Source organism: Neoarius graeffei, chromosome 15 (genome assembly GCF_027579695.1).
Source record: "Neoarius graeffei isolate fNeoGra1 chromosome 15, fNeoGra1.pri, whole genome shotgun sequence".
In the NCBI taxonomy this organism is placed as follows: domain Eukaryota; kingdom Metazoa; phylum Chordata; class Actinopteri; order Siluriformes; family Ariidae; genus Neoarius; species Neoarius graeffei.
Window position 1 is genome coordinate 17,124,139 of NC_083583.1, and position 17,165 is coordinate 17,141,303.

Consider the following 17,165-nt stretch of genomic DNA (forward strand, 5'->3'; position numbering starts at 1 on the left):
TCATGGACGGGAGAAAAACGCGCAATGGAGAACACGGAATTGATAACTTTGTTTACACTCTTGAATAGCTCTTCTTCATGACGACAACCGGAAGTGTACCAACACGATGGGGCGTGTAGCACCACCTGTGGCTCGGGTGCACAATGTACCTCGCACAATAGCTCGATTTCCTTGTGTGCATGTAGGATTGGATTTCTCTGGCACCCCTGCTGGGACCCTTTGCTCGATTACCGACAGCAGCTCGATTTGGATGTGCATGTAAACGTACCGTATGTGTCAGCCCTGTGATGACCTGGCGACTTGTCCAGGGTGTACCCCGCCTTTCGCCCGTAGTCAGCTGGGATAGGCTCCAGCTTGTCTGCGACCCTGTAGAACAGGATAAAGTGGCTAGAGATAATGAGATGAGATGAGATTTGAATTACAGTGTTATAAAATCTTAAAGCACTGTGATTGATGGATTCTCATGTCGAAGGCAACACATGAGTATCCAGTGACACTAATGATGACTCTTTTTGTGAGTGAAGAGACCAATCCTAGAGCCACAAGCCCTGTCACATATGCTGCACTGGTACAAAGGGCTGGTAGTGGTGTTAGTGGCCTTCCTCTTGACATGCTTCTCATTAAGTAGACCAGTTCACCTCTCCTCAAACACCTGGATGCACTTGCTGCAGGTGCTGCACCATGTCACACAGACTTTGACAGTGCTTTCCCAGGCGTCAGGTTTGATTCCACATCTCTTGAGGTTGTACAGTGGTGCTTGAAAGTTTGTGAACCCTCTCGAATTTTCTGTATTTCTGCATATGACCTAAAACAGCATCAGATTTTCACACAAGTCCTAAAAGTAGATAAAGAGAACCCAGTTAAACAAAGGAGACAAAAATATTATACTTGGTCATTTATTTATTGAGGAAAATGATCCAATATTACATATCTGTGAGTGGCAAAAGTATGTGAACCTCTAGGATTAGCAGTTAATTTGAAGGTGAAATTAGAGTCAGGTGTTTTCAATCAATGGGATGACAATCAGGTGTGAGTGGGCACCCTGTTTTATTTAAAGAACAGGGATCTATCAAAGTCTGATCTTCACAACACATGTTTGTGGAAGTGTATCATGGCACGAACAAAGGAGATTTCTGAGGACCTCAGAAAAAGCGTTGTTGATGCTCATCAGGCTGGAAAAGGTTACAAAACAATCTCTAAAGAGTTTGGACTCCACCAATCCACAGTCAGACAGACTGTGTACAAATGGAGGAACTTCAAGACCATTGTTACCCTCCCCAGGAGTGGTTGACCAACAAAGATCACTCTAAGAACAAGATGTGTAATAGTCGGCGAGGTCACAAAGGACCCCAGAGTAACTTCTAAGCAACTGAAGGCCTCTCTCACATTGGCTAATGTTAATGTTCATGAGTCCACCATCAGGAGAACACTGAACATCAATGGTGTGCATGGCAGGGTTGCAAGGAGAAAGCCACTGCTCTCCAAAAAGAACATTACTGCTCATCTGCAGTTTGCTAAAGATCACGTGGACAAGCCAGAAGGCTATTGGAAAAATGTTTTGTGGAAGGATGAGACCAAAATAGAACTTTTTGGTTTAAATGAGAAGCGTTCTGTTTGGAGAAATGAAAACACTGCATTCCAGCATAAAGAACCTTATCCCATCTGTGAAACATGGTGGTGGTAGTATCATGGTTTGGGCCTGTTTTGCTGCATCTGGGCCAGGACAGCTTGCCATCATTGATGGAACAATGAATTCTGAATTATACCAGTGAATTCTAAAGGAAAATGTCAGGACATCTGTCCATGAACTGAATCTCAAGAGAAGGTGGGTCATGCAGCAAGACAACGACCCTAAGCACACAAGTCATTCTACCAAAGAATGGTTAAAGAAGAATAAAGTTAATGTTTTGGAATGGCCAAGTCAAAGTCCTGACCTTAATCCAATTGAAATGTTGTGGAAGGACCTGAAGTGAGCAGTTCATGTGAGGAAACCCACCAACATCTCAGAGTTGAAGCTGTTCTGTACAGAGATATGGGCTAAAATTCCTCCAAGCCAGTGTGCAGGACTGATCAACAGTAACGGGAAACGTTTAGATGCAGTTAATGCTGCACAAGGCAGGGGGGTACTGAAAGCAAAGGTTCACATACTTTTGCCACTAACAGATATGTAACATTGGATCATTTTCCTCAATAAATAAATGACCAAGTATAATGTTTTTGTCTCCTTTGTTTAACTGGGTTCTCTTTATCTACTTTTAGGACTTGTGTGAAAATCTGATGATGTTTTAGGTCATATTTATGCAGAAATATAGAAAATTCTAAAGGGTTCACAAACTTTCAAGCATCACTGTACCTCAACCTCGGCCTGCCTACTAATCTCTTTCTGTAGCTCAGTTGACTGAAGAGAAGCGCTTTAGGTATTCTCGTGTCTGCCATTCTGGAGAGGTGTCCTACCCAGCGAAGCTGTGCCTTGATGACCTGGCTTTCTACACTGGGGACACCACAACGCTCTAGGACCTTGACATTAGAAACCTTGTCCTGCCACTTAATGCCACAGATGGACCTCAGGCAGCGTTGTGATTATAAAGTACTAAAATGAGCCTCTGAAAGTGAATAGTAATAACTATGAATAAGTGGGTAAAAATCTGCAATTCAGACATATACGGTAATAGGTTACATGATAGGTACTGCTACTTGAAGACCTTTTAATGGGACTGTTTTTATTAGGACTCTTTTTTCAGAACAGCAATAAAAATTGTTGAAGATTATAACAAAGGGCCCAAGGTATGAAGAGACCAGCATTAATGCCAGGTAACCCTGAGGTGGATGTTCAAACACACTCTCCGTGAGGAGCACATTATAGTGGGAATGTCCGTCTACTTAAAGGATATGGGACATGAAACATACCGTAAAAGCACGCTATATCAGTTTCTTTCCATTAAAAATATGAATTAATTGCATCAACAAATACAAAATCATCTATTCATTTCAGCAAAATCGTTATATTCGTGATGATTATATGGCATTTCTGCTCGACTTCCGATATGCATTTTTTGCAACCGGAAGAGCCGCTGTCACGTGATCATACGTAACAAAAACTTTCGGGCACAGCACAAGCGGGTAGATGAATGGAGAAGTGGATGACAAGAAAATTGTTTGTATAGTCTTTAAAGTACATTGGACATCATACATTGGACATCATGGTGTATTGTGCTGCTTATGGTTGCAATAATTCCAATGGGAAATGCCCTGGAGTAAGTTTTTTTGCATTCCCCAAGGACCCGAAGCTGAGGAAAGTGTGGGCTCACCTGCGCATACGCAGTAGGCTTCGCGCATGCGCAGTAGGCTTGGTAGGACAAATCCAAGAGGTAGGATAACTTTACAGAACACCTGTTGAAAAAACTTTGCACCTACTGTTTCCCACAAACTGTGTTCGGACCATTTCACTGAGGATTCTTTCAACATTAATACTCAGGTACTGAGCGATATTAATTCATGAAACATGAAACAGGAAGTATAAGGATGAGAAAAAAAAACAGTTTAAATCGGGAAGCTGCGCACATTTGCGCCAGGCTGTACAAATGTGCGCAGCTTCCCGATTTAAACTGTTTTTTTCTCATCCTTATACTTCATGTTTCATGAATTAATATCGCTATTTTAAAAAAAAAATCGGATCTGCACGATTCAGCCGTGAAAAAGGCGGCATCCGCCGAAAGGTGCGCTGTTTGCATCCCTGCGAGGCCAGGGGACAGGGCAGGAATATTTTTGTTGATATGAGTGATCCGGTGTGATTTCGCGACCCCCCTGTTGAAGACCTCTGCTCTAAGCGACTGAAAGCCGAGGTAAGGATTAGTATTATAATTTTGGGTGTATCAATTATTGATTATCATAATTCTGACTCGTTTCGCCATTTTGAATGTTTTCATCTCGGACTCTGAAAGCATTGTATCTCAATCAATCTCGAAAAATATCAGCAAAAAAAAACTAGCTTGCAACGGACTTTAGCTAGATCTGTGATGAACTTTCAATGTATGATACAAAAATAATACTTCTTTCAACAGATCATTAGCCTTTGAGCAGAATTGTTTTTAACTTACCAGGAAGTGTTATCGAGCCGACCACTTTCAGTTTCATGGGAACTGAATGAACTCTCACTCTCAGAATCATCTGACCCGTCAGAGTAAAGACAAGATCTATGTTCATGTGAATTTCCAGCTATCGGTTCGAATTGATAGGGTCTAACTTCACATCTCTGTGAAACATCGGGAATATCACTGTCGATGGTGTCCATTTCGGTAACCTGTTTACATTAGATTCCCAAGCGCTGGCTCCTTGGAAAGTTTTTGTTGCGTCACGGGTCACGTGACCACCTAGCTCATTAACGAATCCTTGTTTTACGCTGATGTATAAAAAAACTTGAATAATGTGATGATTTTCACATTTTTGATGCCCTGCAGTGATTTAGATGGCATTTCTTATGTCCTTTATACATAATTATGCCCAGGTAAAAATCCATGTCCCATATCCTTTAAATGTGAGGCCTCGGGCATAATAAATAACTCTCTCTGGATACCTAAGGGCAAGAGTCAGTTGTCAGACCTGGGGTGAGCAGAAGATTAGGAAACAAAAGGACAAAAGATGGTCTTTGTTTGAGATTTCAAACAGGGTGCTGGTCTAATTGCTGCTCAGTGCTCAGCACTTCTCTCCTCCACCTTGCAGTCCCATCTTACGCCTTTCAGCACCAATTTGGAGCCATTGTTCACACTGCAATCTCCATGTAAATGAAATGATTTGCTCATAGAGACATAACATGCAGGTTGCTGTACACAGCACAGTAAAGGCCAATTTATGCTGACAACGCAGTCCTCGCAGATGGCGTCGCAGACGGCATCTGCGTAGCCCCCTCACCTTCGCAGACGCTCTGCGCGCACCTCCCAAAATTTGTGACCACCGCAGAAGCCTCGCAGACAGCGTCGCAGACAAGAGGGCTCTGATTGGTCCACTCTACATCCGCTGTACACGCACTTCCGCTTCCCTACTTTCCCGGTTTGGTTTGTTTTCACTACCGCCATTTTTAAAAACACGAGCGAAGATGGAGCAGCACGAAGAGCGGTTGATCGAGGAAGTGAGGAAGTACGTACATCTATACGACTCCAGTTCTAGTCATTATAAGTAACCGGAGGATAAACACTCCACTAACCACACCCACCAACTACTCCTAGCGATTTCGCGACTTCGCGCCCCCTTGCGTTGTGGCAGTGAATAACATTGCGCACGCCTATTACTCCCCACTCAACGATAAATTACAATTGTCTGAGAAAAGCTATCTGTGAAAGCCTTGTCGCAAGAGCATGCAGAGGCCCTAAGTCTGAACTGTCTTTCTTTGTCTTTACATCTTCAAACCTTCCTCACAGTATGTAAAATGTATTTTTAAAGAATGGGAAGGCAGAAAAGTTCTGCTTTCTTGTTAGAATGCTGAAGTGTCAGTGTAGATTTAGTTTATAGATTTGACAAGAAATTTCCAGATGACAAAGCAGTATCGTTGGAACTGAAATCATCTGATGTGAGCTAATGCCTGACACTCAGCAGCCAATATGTGTGTGTGTGTGTGTGTGTGTGTGTGTGTGTGTGTGTGTGTGTGTGTGTGTGTGTGTGTGTATTTAACAGTTATCCCACGAAATTGAGTCATACATGAGCTGATAGCCGACGAGGCGCGTATGATGAGATTGAGTAGAATAAGTGTTTTATTCTACCCACAATCACTGGATTTTGAGAAACAGAGCATTTTTATTTTTTGCAAATTCGATAATTAAAAACTTTGTACAAAACGTTTGACATAATCATTTCCACTTAGCATGTAAACAAACCGGCGAAATGACAACAGCAATTTGTGAAAAATGCTAGAATAATAATTCTTGCAAAATAAAACAAGATACATTCTTACCATCAAATACTTTCATTCCATTTTTTGGGGGGGGTTTGTTTTCGAGGAGAGATTTTATTTTGTCCTCAGTTGGTTGAGCAACACGCTCCGCCATTTTGTTTTTCTCTACTCACGGTATATGAGCTGATATCTTAGTAGTAGAGTAGCCAATCAGATCGTACGATTGCTCATATCCAGTGAATGTCGATAGAATATAGGATATTACATGGTTGCGTGAAGATATGAAGTTTATCTTTGAATGGTGAACCTATTTCACGAGTGAGCCAGGTGAAAGCGTGAAATATTTTTCAACACAAGAAGATAAACTTTATATCTTCACACCACTGTGTAATGTTCTTTGTATTATATGGACACATCCACAAAAATAAAAGCAAGTGAATCAAAAGAATTTTAAGTTTGAATCGGTTCGCCATTTTGATAACGTGTCCAGTCAGTGGGAAAACACTGGGAGTGACGTCATCGGAGTGAAATATCAGGAAATATGTCACTCAGATCCGTGATGTATTTTGTATGAAAAAATACAAGTTTTTCAACATGAAAAGATAAACTTCATATCTTCAAGCCAACGTGTGATTGTTCTTTTTATTACATAGACACATTCAGAAACAAAAAGTACCCAAATTTATCAAAACAATTCATGGAGGATATTGAAAAATATGTCACTCAATGTCCCGTACGCAGTTCATGTGAAAAATATGAGTGGCGTATTTCCCAGTAAAACACTCATATATAGGTAGAGTCACTTACAAAGTTTCTTTTACAGAGCTTCTTTGGAGTATGTGGGATTAAAAAAAAATGTAAGGGATAACTGAATAATAACTAAGTGGTTAGCAATACAATATTTGTGTGGGATAACAAGCACTGCGAGGCATGTATACAACTTTATTGGTGGCTAAACCAGCATCACTGCACACTGCAGAACTGTCAGTGAACTAATGAGAGCGTTAGAGCTTGTCAATTACCTGGACTAATCCCTCCAGCCGGCGCTGTACCTGCAGGCCCTCTGACCCTGCCTGCCATCTCCATCCTGCTCTGTTCTCTATTGCTTCTCATTAAGCTCCAGCTGGTCACACTAAGCCCATCTCCACGGTTCAGAAGCATTAGCCAGGCCAATCCCCACTAATTTCCTCTGACAAGTAAAACGGGATGACTCATATGACTGTAGTAGATACCCATATACAGGTATGTGAGTATATGGTGTGACATAATGAATATTTCTATTTAATATAGAAGGTGAAGACATGTGATATGGAGTCTGTATTGAGTTGTGGTCCAGTGATAGTTATTGAGTTAAGGTTCATCAACTAATCCACCAAAGGAAGGCCACCAGAGAAGATCCTCAGTACATAGAGCAAGCAGAGGGACTCCAGGACCTCACTGCTTTCTATTGAACAACATCTGAGCTGCCATGTCTTAGAAATCATAAATCCTGTGCCCTGGAAATGGGGCCCCCAAACCCCCCTGAATGCTACGATAAATCATGGTTCTATAATGCAAAACCAACTACAGAGGGTGTGGTAAAGGGCTGTGTAACAGATATCAAAGATTAATTGCTGTCTCCTCAGTATTCTGGCTAACAACTTTGCCTGGGACACTTTGTGTATGAGTTTGGGCACTAGGGCGCTAGGGGTACCAGCTAGGGATGTCACATTTAGCCAAAACTTGGCATACATTCCTTAAGATATTTCCTTATGCACAAAAACCAGAACTTAAATGTAAGATCAAAAGTGACAGCCCATGTCCCTACAACTCCATTTTGTTGATTCATGATCCTGTATGCATATAAATAGTGAAAGGATTTGCATGTTTTCTGCATTAATGAAGAAATTCTCTCTAACCTTACCTCTAATTCAGAACCCAATTCCAAGAGGATGGCCGTCAGGATTCAGTTTATAAGTTCCTCATCAAAAATCATTGTTCTACATAGCCTGCTAGTTTATTTTGGCAACATGTCCCTTGCCAGTTGTTCAGAGACACCAACAAATCCCAGTTTTTTCAAGCACATTGTATGCTTATGATAAGTTTCAGGAAATAGTCACCAATTCTTCGTTTGCACATGACGTCACAGCTAATTATGCATGAGGCTTTGAACTGGAAGTGGGTCATGTTGGAGGATATACACAAACTCACACGGCGCACATTTACTATAGAAGATGTGCTCGAGAGGTTGTTACGCCCAAGAATTCCTTTTGTTTCTTCACTATACCTACTCTTTATGCTGTAATAGGATGCGGGCACAACTTTATTCGAGACAAGGGGACTTAAGTTCTTTAGAATTCCAGCAATTATAAATAATCAAGGAGAAAAAACAAGAGAGTTGTCCACGGAGCGTAGACGTCAATGGCTGTCCAACATAAACCAGGCTAATCTAAGTGATGAGAAAGCAAAAACCACACAAATCTGCAGTGAACATTTTATCAGTGGTAAGTGCTACGAACTAGTTATTAATGAAAGATTGTAATATATAAGAAATATTGGATCGTTTAATAGCATGGTCGTGCAGAAACTTGCCATGATCATCGAGTGTGTGATCTGACAATCAAAGGCTTCTACGATTATTTCATTCTGAAAAGAGCTGTATGTGATTTTTGATGACGCCACTTTAAGTTGTTTTTTTCTTTCCATTAGGGAAACCAGCTGATCTCGACAATTTTACAGATCCAGACTGGGCTCCAACACAAAATATGGGCGACAACAAAATCAAAGGTAGTACTAAAGCAATAGCTCGAAATGCTTGGCTTAGAGAGTGCAGAAAGAAACACAAAATTATTGAAGAAGTTTCCCAAACGATCACAGAGTCAATCGAACATGCTTCATGTCAATCCACTACCTCAAATACTGCAGCCTCCTCGCCCGGGGAGTGCTCTTTTATAACTAAATATGTTATATAGCATGTTAGACACCTGTCTTTTTAAAGCAGTCAAAATAGTCGTTTTTAAAATCAATTTGAGAAATGACTACAAGCTTCTAAATGTAACTCCTCTTTACCTTCCAGTCTGTACTCTTAACACGGTATATCTTACCACTGTATATATATTGTATATCCTTCAACATGGCAGTGGTCATTGATGCAAGCAGTTTTGGTCATGTGGTCGCAAACAAAGAATAGGCAAGTGTGATGCAGCTATGAAGATAACACTAAGGAGGAGTGGATTACTCTCCAATAATGTAATGTCCTGAAGTCCTCTTATGCCACAATGATTTTCCAGTGATTCAGTTTTTTTTTATTTTTATTAATGAGCAAGACATTATGCATTTTAACCAATTATAATTATGTGGAACATCTGCGAGACAAGTTAGTTCCAGATGTTACTTACCTTATAAACAGTCATTCCTTCACCAGCTTGCCTTTTTTCTCTTTCTTGAAGTGATTAAGTCCATCTATCCATCCAGCCATCCATTAGCTGAACCACTTATCCATTGCGAGTGTTGTGAAGGATGCTGGAGCCAATCCCAGCTGACTTTGGGCAAGAAGCAGGGTACACCTTGGGCAGGTTGCTAGTCTATCTCAGGGCTAACACAGAGATGAACAACTGTTTGCACTCACATCTATGGGCAATTTAGAGTAGCCAGTTTGCATGTCTTTGTGTTGTAGGAGGAAACCAGAGCACCTGGAGGAAACCCATGGATGCACGAGGAGAACATGGAAACTCTACTCAGGCCATGAGACTTGATCCCAGAACCTTGTTGCTGTGAGGCAACAGTGCTAAGTCCCTGTGAATGATCTGTTACTATAGAAATGAACATATTAAAACAGTGCATTAATATAAGTCTGCAGTTTGAATTGAATCTATCACTTTTGTCAAAGCGGGTGACACAGTGGTGTAGTGGTTAGCACTGTTACCTCACAGCAAGAAGGTTCTGGGTTCGAGCCTAGTGGCCGATGAAGGCCTTTCTATGCGGCGTTTTCATGTTCTCCCAGTGTCTGCAGGGGTTTCCTCTGGGTTCTCCGGTTCCCCCATAGTCCAAAAACATGCAGGTTAGGTTAATTGGAGGCTCTAAATTGACCGTGAGTGTGAATGGTTGTTTTTCTCTATGTGTCAGCCCTGTGATGATTTGGCGACTTGTCCAGGGTGTACCCCGCCTCTCACCCATAGTCAGCTGGGATAGGCTCCAGCTTGCCCGTGACCCTGCACAGGATAATGGATGGATGGACTTTTGTCAAAGCTGCTGTTATAGAAAATTAATTGACATCTTCTGACCAATCAGAATCATGCATTCACAAATTAATCATAGATATGTGATCTTTAGTGTCACTTCATTTACCACTTGTCATTGTCATTCCAAACAATTTTTTTTCAATCTCTCCTTTTATCGAACCTAACAAATGAATAACAAGTGAACTTTCATCTCACATCCCTTTATGATGAATCTGTAGTGGACTCTTTGAGACCCTTTGCCCCAATGCTTCATTGTGGGGGGATCAGTCCTTTCCAAAGACCATCATTCTTCCCCTATAGTCACCTTTTATTCCGCTAATGGCGATGAAGATAAATGTGGTGCCAAATGAAGGCAAATGGACCCCACCTCACTCTCAACAGAGACAAATTGATGGATATGAGGAAGTTTTCAAGTTTTCGTCCTCTGCTTTCATGTGCTAGAATTGTGCTTTTGTCTTTCTTTCTCTGACATTTGCTGACATTTTATCATCCATAACTGACTTTAGAGCTTCAGCTCAGAAATAGTATGGCAAGGGGGAAATAGCGAATGGTTGCGAGGAAGCAGTTTGATGCCACAGGAGCCATCAAGGAAGTCTCTATTCAGTGCTTAGGACATCCATGCCTCTCAACAAAGGCATACTGTATGATATGAGCGAAGAGAAAAGGTTACCCACGGTCTCTCCAGAGCTGTATCAATTAGCACACATAGAGGCCGCATTATCCTATGGCCATTATTCGACACTGCAACTATCCAGTGGTTCAAGGGCCAGAAATTGCACTCATGAAGTTCATACATATCCAATATTAGACATATTATATCCCCTGACATATTGAGGAATGTGTGTTGGTATGCATGCATAATTGTGTCACTGGAGTGTATAGTTTGTTGTATGCATGCTCCAAGCCGTCCTGCAACACCCAGTGTCCTCTTTCCTTTAAGACCCGATTATACACAATGGTTCTCCTGGACTAAATGCTTGGATATGAGATTAGGATTGAAAGGCCTCTTCAAAAGGATCTTTGTTTTGCCAAAGCTTTTTGCTTTGGGCCATTTACCCCAATCCTTTACATTAGGGAATGCTAATACGTGTATTTAAAAATCAAATACACAAGTAAATACGTCTGAGTTCTGCCCATTGAGAGCACATTGTCAAAGAACATATGTAAACATTCCACGCCTTGTAACTGTTAATTATATCATTAGAACATGCGACAGATGGACGACATAGCAAATCAAAATGGTGGGTACACCATATAGTGTTAATTTGAAAAAGCATGATATGATTGTGGAGACTCCGTGATCATAAGCCATGGTTTATTATCTTTCAACAATCTCAAATTTGCTTAGGCATTTAATTAGTCTGTTCCCTTTTCATGAAAAACAGTATTGTATGTAATGAATAAAATGAACAGGACTTGCCAAAGACAACTTAATATTAACAAGATCAACTGTGAGCTACTGCTCACTTACATATATCCCCGATCTCACAATCGAAGGAATAGGACACTTATTATGAACGTTGACTTCAACAAATAATTAACCCTGAAACAAGTAAGTAAAGAGCAGTGTAGTTTATAGTTGCTGAGAAAAGTGTTACGAAAATTTTGTAAATCCATCCTATATGTTTTGTAAATACATTAGGTTGGTAAACAGGAAGTCGATGTGCGACAGATCTGAAAATGGTATACACGGTATAGAACCCCAAGCTGAAGATCGGTACCAAATATCAAGCAGTTGTGATTTGTAGTTGCTGAGAAAAGTGTTACGAAAATTTTGTAAATCCACGCTATATGTTTTGTAAATACATTCAGTCGGAAAACAGGAAGTTAATGTGCAACAGACATGAAAGCGTGACACACGATATAGAATCCCAAGCTGAAGTTTGGTACCAAGTGGCTATGATTTGTGGTTGCTGAGAAAAATGGCATTTTGGACGGATGGACAGACAGAGGTAAAAAAACAGTATCTCCCCACCCCATCTACCCTTTCGGAGCAGGGGTATAATAATAACAAGCTATAATAAGTTTCAGAAAATATTTCTATTGGTAGTGTAAGATTAGAGTGATGATGATGTCGCCAACAAGCATTGGGTCTAATCCTACAGTACATCTGTCTTTTCATGACGGTTTTCACCTGGAATGACTATTCTTCATGTGCAACCACATGACAAAATAGTGTGATGCATGCATTTGATCTTTTTGTGTCCTAATTTGAGTGTCGGTGCCCAATCTGGATTTGTTTTATTGCATAGGTTTGCCAGTGCTCCTGCAAGGTGAGAAGCAGAGTGTTCATGTTAAAGTTCAAAAGTTCAATTTAATCAGCAGAAAACACAGCTTTAACCTTCATCCTACCAAGTGGGGTCCATCTGGACCCCGCACCTATATGTTTGTTTGCCATTTTAAAAATATGTGACATACTGCCTCACCGTTTTATGAATTTGTCGGAATTTATGTCTTAATTAAAACACTAAAGCACCGGAAGATCAGCTTTTTGCATTGTGAAGGTATAATTAATTTGTTACTGGGGTCCAACCGGACCCCAGAGTAAAGTTTATCTGTCTTTCATTTTATAATTGAATAGCACACTGAAAGTTAACTTCTTTTATTTCTTTTATGTTCCATAATGAAATTACCAAAGCATTCCTTCTTGGGGTCTGTGTGGACCCCACTGCTGCAATAAGCACAGGCTGCAAAACAAAAGCCCTAAATTATTTTACAATTACTTTTTTGTTTTAAATTCTGTAAGAAAAGACCTAAGTTGTAATCCAAAATGTTTTACAGCTGCATGAGCTGCAAAAATCATGTATATAATGCCAATTTTTTTTGTGGCGCTATAATTTGCTACATGTATGCTAGTTATTGCAATATTATTGCAATGTTATTGCATTTATAATACATCATTGATATTCAGCCATAGTGGATTTTGTTCTTCAATAAAGTTATGTCTGTTTGCTGCATTGAATTGGTTCTTACGGCATTGATTTCAAGGTATTCCCTCCTGGGGTCCATACGGACCCCGCCTGGTAGTTTGTGTATGTAAAATTGGCTGGTAGGATGAAGGTTAAGTGTGTTCTTTATGCCTTGGGCCCTTTAGTGTATTGCTGTTATTAATACAAGATGTTCTGAACAAAACTTATCTGGTGATTTTGTCTTTATAAGCTTTAATTTTAAAGAAAAGTATTGGGGTCCAAACGGACCCCACATGGTAAGATTAAGGTGTAAAATAGCATGGTAGGATGAGGGTTAATTAGCAATGAACTCTTACCAGATATAAAGTGGTCACCACACACATGGGTCTAAATAGCTTTTTCCTCAGTTAAGTCCTTATGATGTATGTTTTTGAACCACAGTGTATGCACGGCGTTCTCTGGACAGCTCTTCATCTGTTTTGTTGCCATTTTTAATTATTTGGGGAATCCTGAAGAATCGTTTCTCTTTGTCACGAGTAGCATTATTACCGCAATTATATCTCGCACACAAAGTAGACACTGTCTTTCTTCAAAGGCAATGAAATCCAAAGAAAATCACAAAGTGTTGCAGTAGCTCACACATGAAGCACTGGTTCCTGGTTGTTGTTACAGTATCATCCAACATGGAGGACTTCTGGATTGGAAAATAAGTGTGATGTCACATGCACACGAAGAATTGGGATTGTAGGATTAGAGTGATGATGATGTCGCCAACAAGCGTTGGATCTAATACTACAGTACATCTGTGTTTTCATGATGGTTTTCACCTGGAACGAATATTCTTTGTGATATTTACCCCTTAGGAAATCAAAAATTTCTGACTATGTTCTGTTGTAATGCATATTTGCCAACCCCCAGAGAATGAAAAGCAGTAGATCAGATTGAGATTGTGTGACACAGTCGAGTTGCGCACTTCTAGGGGGGTTGGGGGGCATGCCCCCCGGAAAATTAAAAAAAAAGGTGTAAAATGGTACATTTTCTTGTATTCTGAGTGCCATATTTGAAGGATTATTATTATTATTATATATTTGAAGAAAATTGATCAGGAAATTGGACCGACATACTTCACAAAACGTTGTTTCCCACCTTGCCTCGATGCTTTGATGCTGGATGATCTGATAACCAAGTCGCCTTGAACTTCTTGTCATTGCAAATCTTTTCTTCCTACAGAGTTTTCATTGTTCACGATCACCAGTGTGTGTTTGGTTTTTACAAATACTGGTGTGTAGGGGGCTGCCATGCCATAGCCATAGTACCCACAATTCCCTGCTTCACTTTATGGCCCATCTTCTCCCCTTTCACTGTTACAGCATTGAACACAACAATCCCTGTACTCGATGCCATGTTCTATCTCCGCCCATTCTTCTCACACTCACTGTAATAGTACTGGATACAGAGATTATACCGGATACCAAATACAGTGACGACATGACTGTGCTTTAAAACCCGTGGTGGAATTGAAATTCTTTCTTTCTGGTGGTGGATCCCCACGCGTGAAAGAGATGTCGTTGCATCTGTGCTAAAGAAGAACAAAGAACGAGCTATTGATACCGGACCTTTAGCCAAAGTTAAATGTATTTGATCTTCGCATAGTTGTAATAATAACTGAACCGGTTAGTTACTGCAGCCCACGCAATATTTTAAAAGAGAAAAGGCGACCGGATCCCTTTTCCCTTTCGCAACGTCGACGAACTACAAACAAGATTCCTTCCAGATCATCAGATGACCGATGGGACACCACAGATCTTCAGCTGACGAGCTGTAAAAGCAAAAGGAACAGAACTGTTTTCTCCCTGGACCTGCGCTCCGCGCTGTCTTCGGATAACAGACGACCCACCTTCAGTCGCCAAGCAAGAGCGATCTCAAGTAAGGCTGGCATCTGGGCAATTGTTAGTCTTAGCTGTGGGTAGTTAATGCGAAGAGTGTTGTTTATTGGAATTCATTCATGGTTTAAATGTACGCATTTTGATTCACATGAAAGTCGGTCTTAGACCGCGTGTTGTTTGAGTTGCTTTGTTTACTATTCGTATTAGTTAGATCGTGCATGCGTTTTCTCTCTCTCTCTCTCTCTCTCTCTTTCTTTTTAACTCCCTCCATCGCACTACACCTCTCAACATTGGGATTTCAGGAGAAGCTAAGGGTTGGGTAGAAGTCTGGGTTTAAGACTAGTGCTTAAGTTACAGATCTTTTGTTATTCTCCCTTGTGCGCTCTCCTTTTTGCCCCCCCCTTTAGGCGGTGCCTAGCACAAAGGCTCGCGCACTACATTCATATACCACACCTATCTCTCGCCCGTGCGCCGCCTCATTCTCTCACTCCCCTCCTCCTTGTTGTGCGCCTGTGCACGGTCTCTCTCCCTAGCTCCTCCTCATCTCGTTAGTGCGCAGCTGCGCACACACACGCACATGCCTACACTCACACACACACTGTCTCACACACACACACACACACACACACACACACACACACACACACACACACACACACACACACACACACACACACACAAACACGTGATTTCCCTCTCACATTTTAACATTCACTCGCCCCTACACTCATTTGTTCCCTACACTGTAACACTTGCATATAGCCCATTACTTCTGATCACCATTAGTGCCTTGGTTATCATATTCACTGCTGATTTTTATTCTATTTACTACTGACTATTGCTTTATACACTACTGATTATTATTTGCATACATTGTATCACCATTTATATTGAATTATTCCTTGGCTGCTATTGTTGCTATATCTGATCAGTATTAGTTTGCTAATTCGTGTCAGCTATTTCAATAAATGGTACCTTTGGAGTAAACTGTGTCCTGTCTATTGCTACAACATTCACTGAGTGTCAACCTCTGCCAACAAGTATTCTAATTGCCTTCGCCCATTTGGTTGTTATATGAATGTTATAGATCTAGAATAAACGTATTACATTAGAGCTACAATACTCACTAAAACTATAGCAGCATCACCACTAAGTTATTCCATTGATTTTAATAGTTTAGCTATAAACTATTAGACACTTGAATTAATGATTAATGAATTTATGAGTCTGATCCCTTTTTACATAAGACTGATTTGCTAAGCCTATTGCACCTACAGGTGCAATTTGTTGTAATGTGTGACCTCATTGCTGATTGGCTAGAACCATAATGAGAACCAATGGAATGGCGTGATAGAGCGATACAGTTTCATCATCGTGCCATTCCATTGGCTCTTGGCTTCACTTAATATGACTATTTGACGCTATATACTTATATCTTAGTTTTGTCCAGGCATTGCCCGAACTGATAATCATATCATCAGTTTTTCTTTGGCTAATCAGACACAAGGTATTCCACCACTCTTGCCGGAGCAGTTGGGGGTTAGGTGCCTTGTTCAAGGGCACTTCAGCCTACACTCAAAAAAAAAACAAACATTGGATTTACTTAACTGAGTTATGGCAACCGGTCCCAAGAAACTGTGTTAATTTAGATGTATTGAATACAGTTATGTTGAGTTTTTCAACACATAACTGTATTCAATACATCTAAATTAACACAGTTTCATTGGACCGGTTGCCATAACTCGGTTAAGTAAATCCAATGTTTTATTTTTTTGAGTGTACTGGTCTAGGGAATCAAACCAGCAACCTTTTGGTGCCAAAGCTGCTTCTCTAACCATTAGGCCATGGCATCCCCAATCTACTTGCATCCTGTGTGCCGAAAACAGCTGAAGCAAGATCAGAAGAGCAAATCCAACAGTGTTCACTGAATATTTTGTAATGCGGTAGTTTTCAGAACTAAAAGCAGTAGGTGGTATTCACCTGTTAAAAGTAGTAGACTACTGTGTGAATCGGTGGAGCTAACAAGTATGTATAATGGTGATATTTCTCAAAATGGTGTAACAGGTAGAGATTCAGTTAGTGGTCAGTACGACATGTAATGATTGTACTTTTATCCTAATGGTATCATTAGCAATTTTCCAACATGTTCCAGGGAAATATTGGTTATTCCGGTTGTTTTTGTTTTGTTTCCACTGTCACTGTTTCTTTACACTGTATATACAGTCAGGCTTGTAGTACTTTGGTCCGACTCATGCCAAATTTTAAA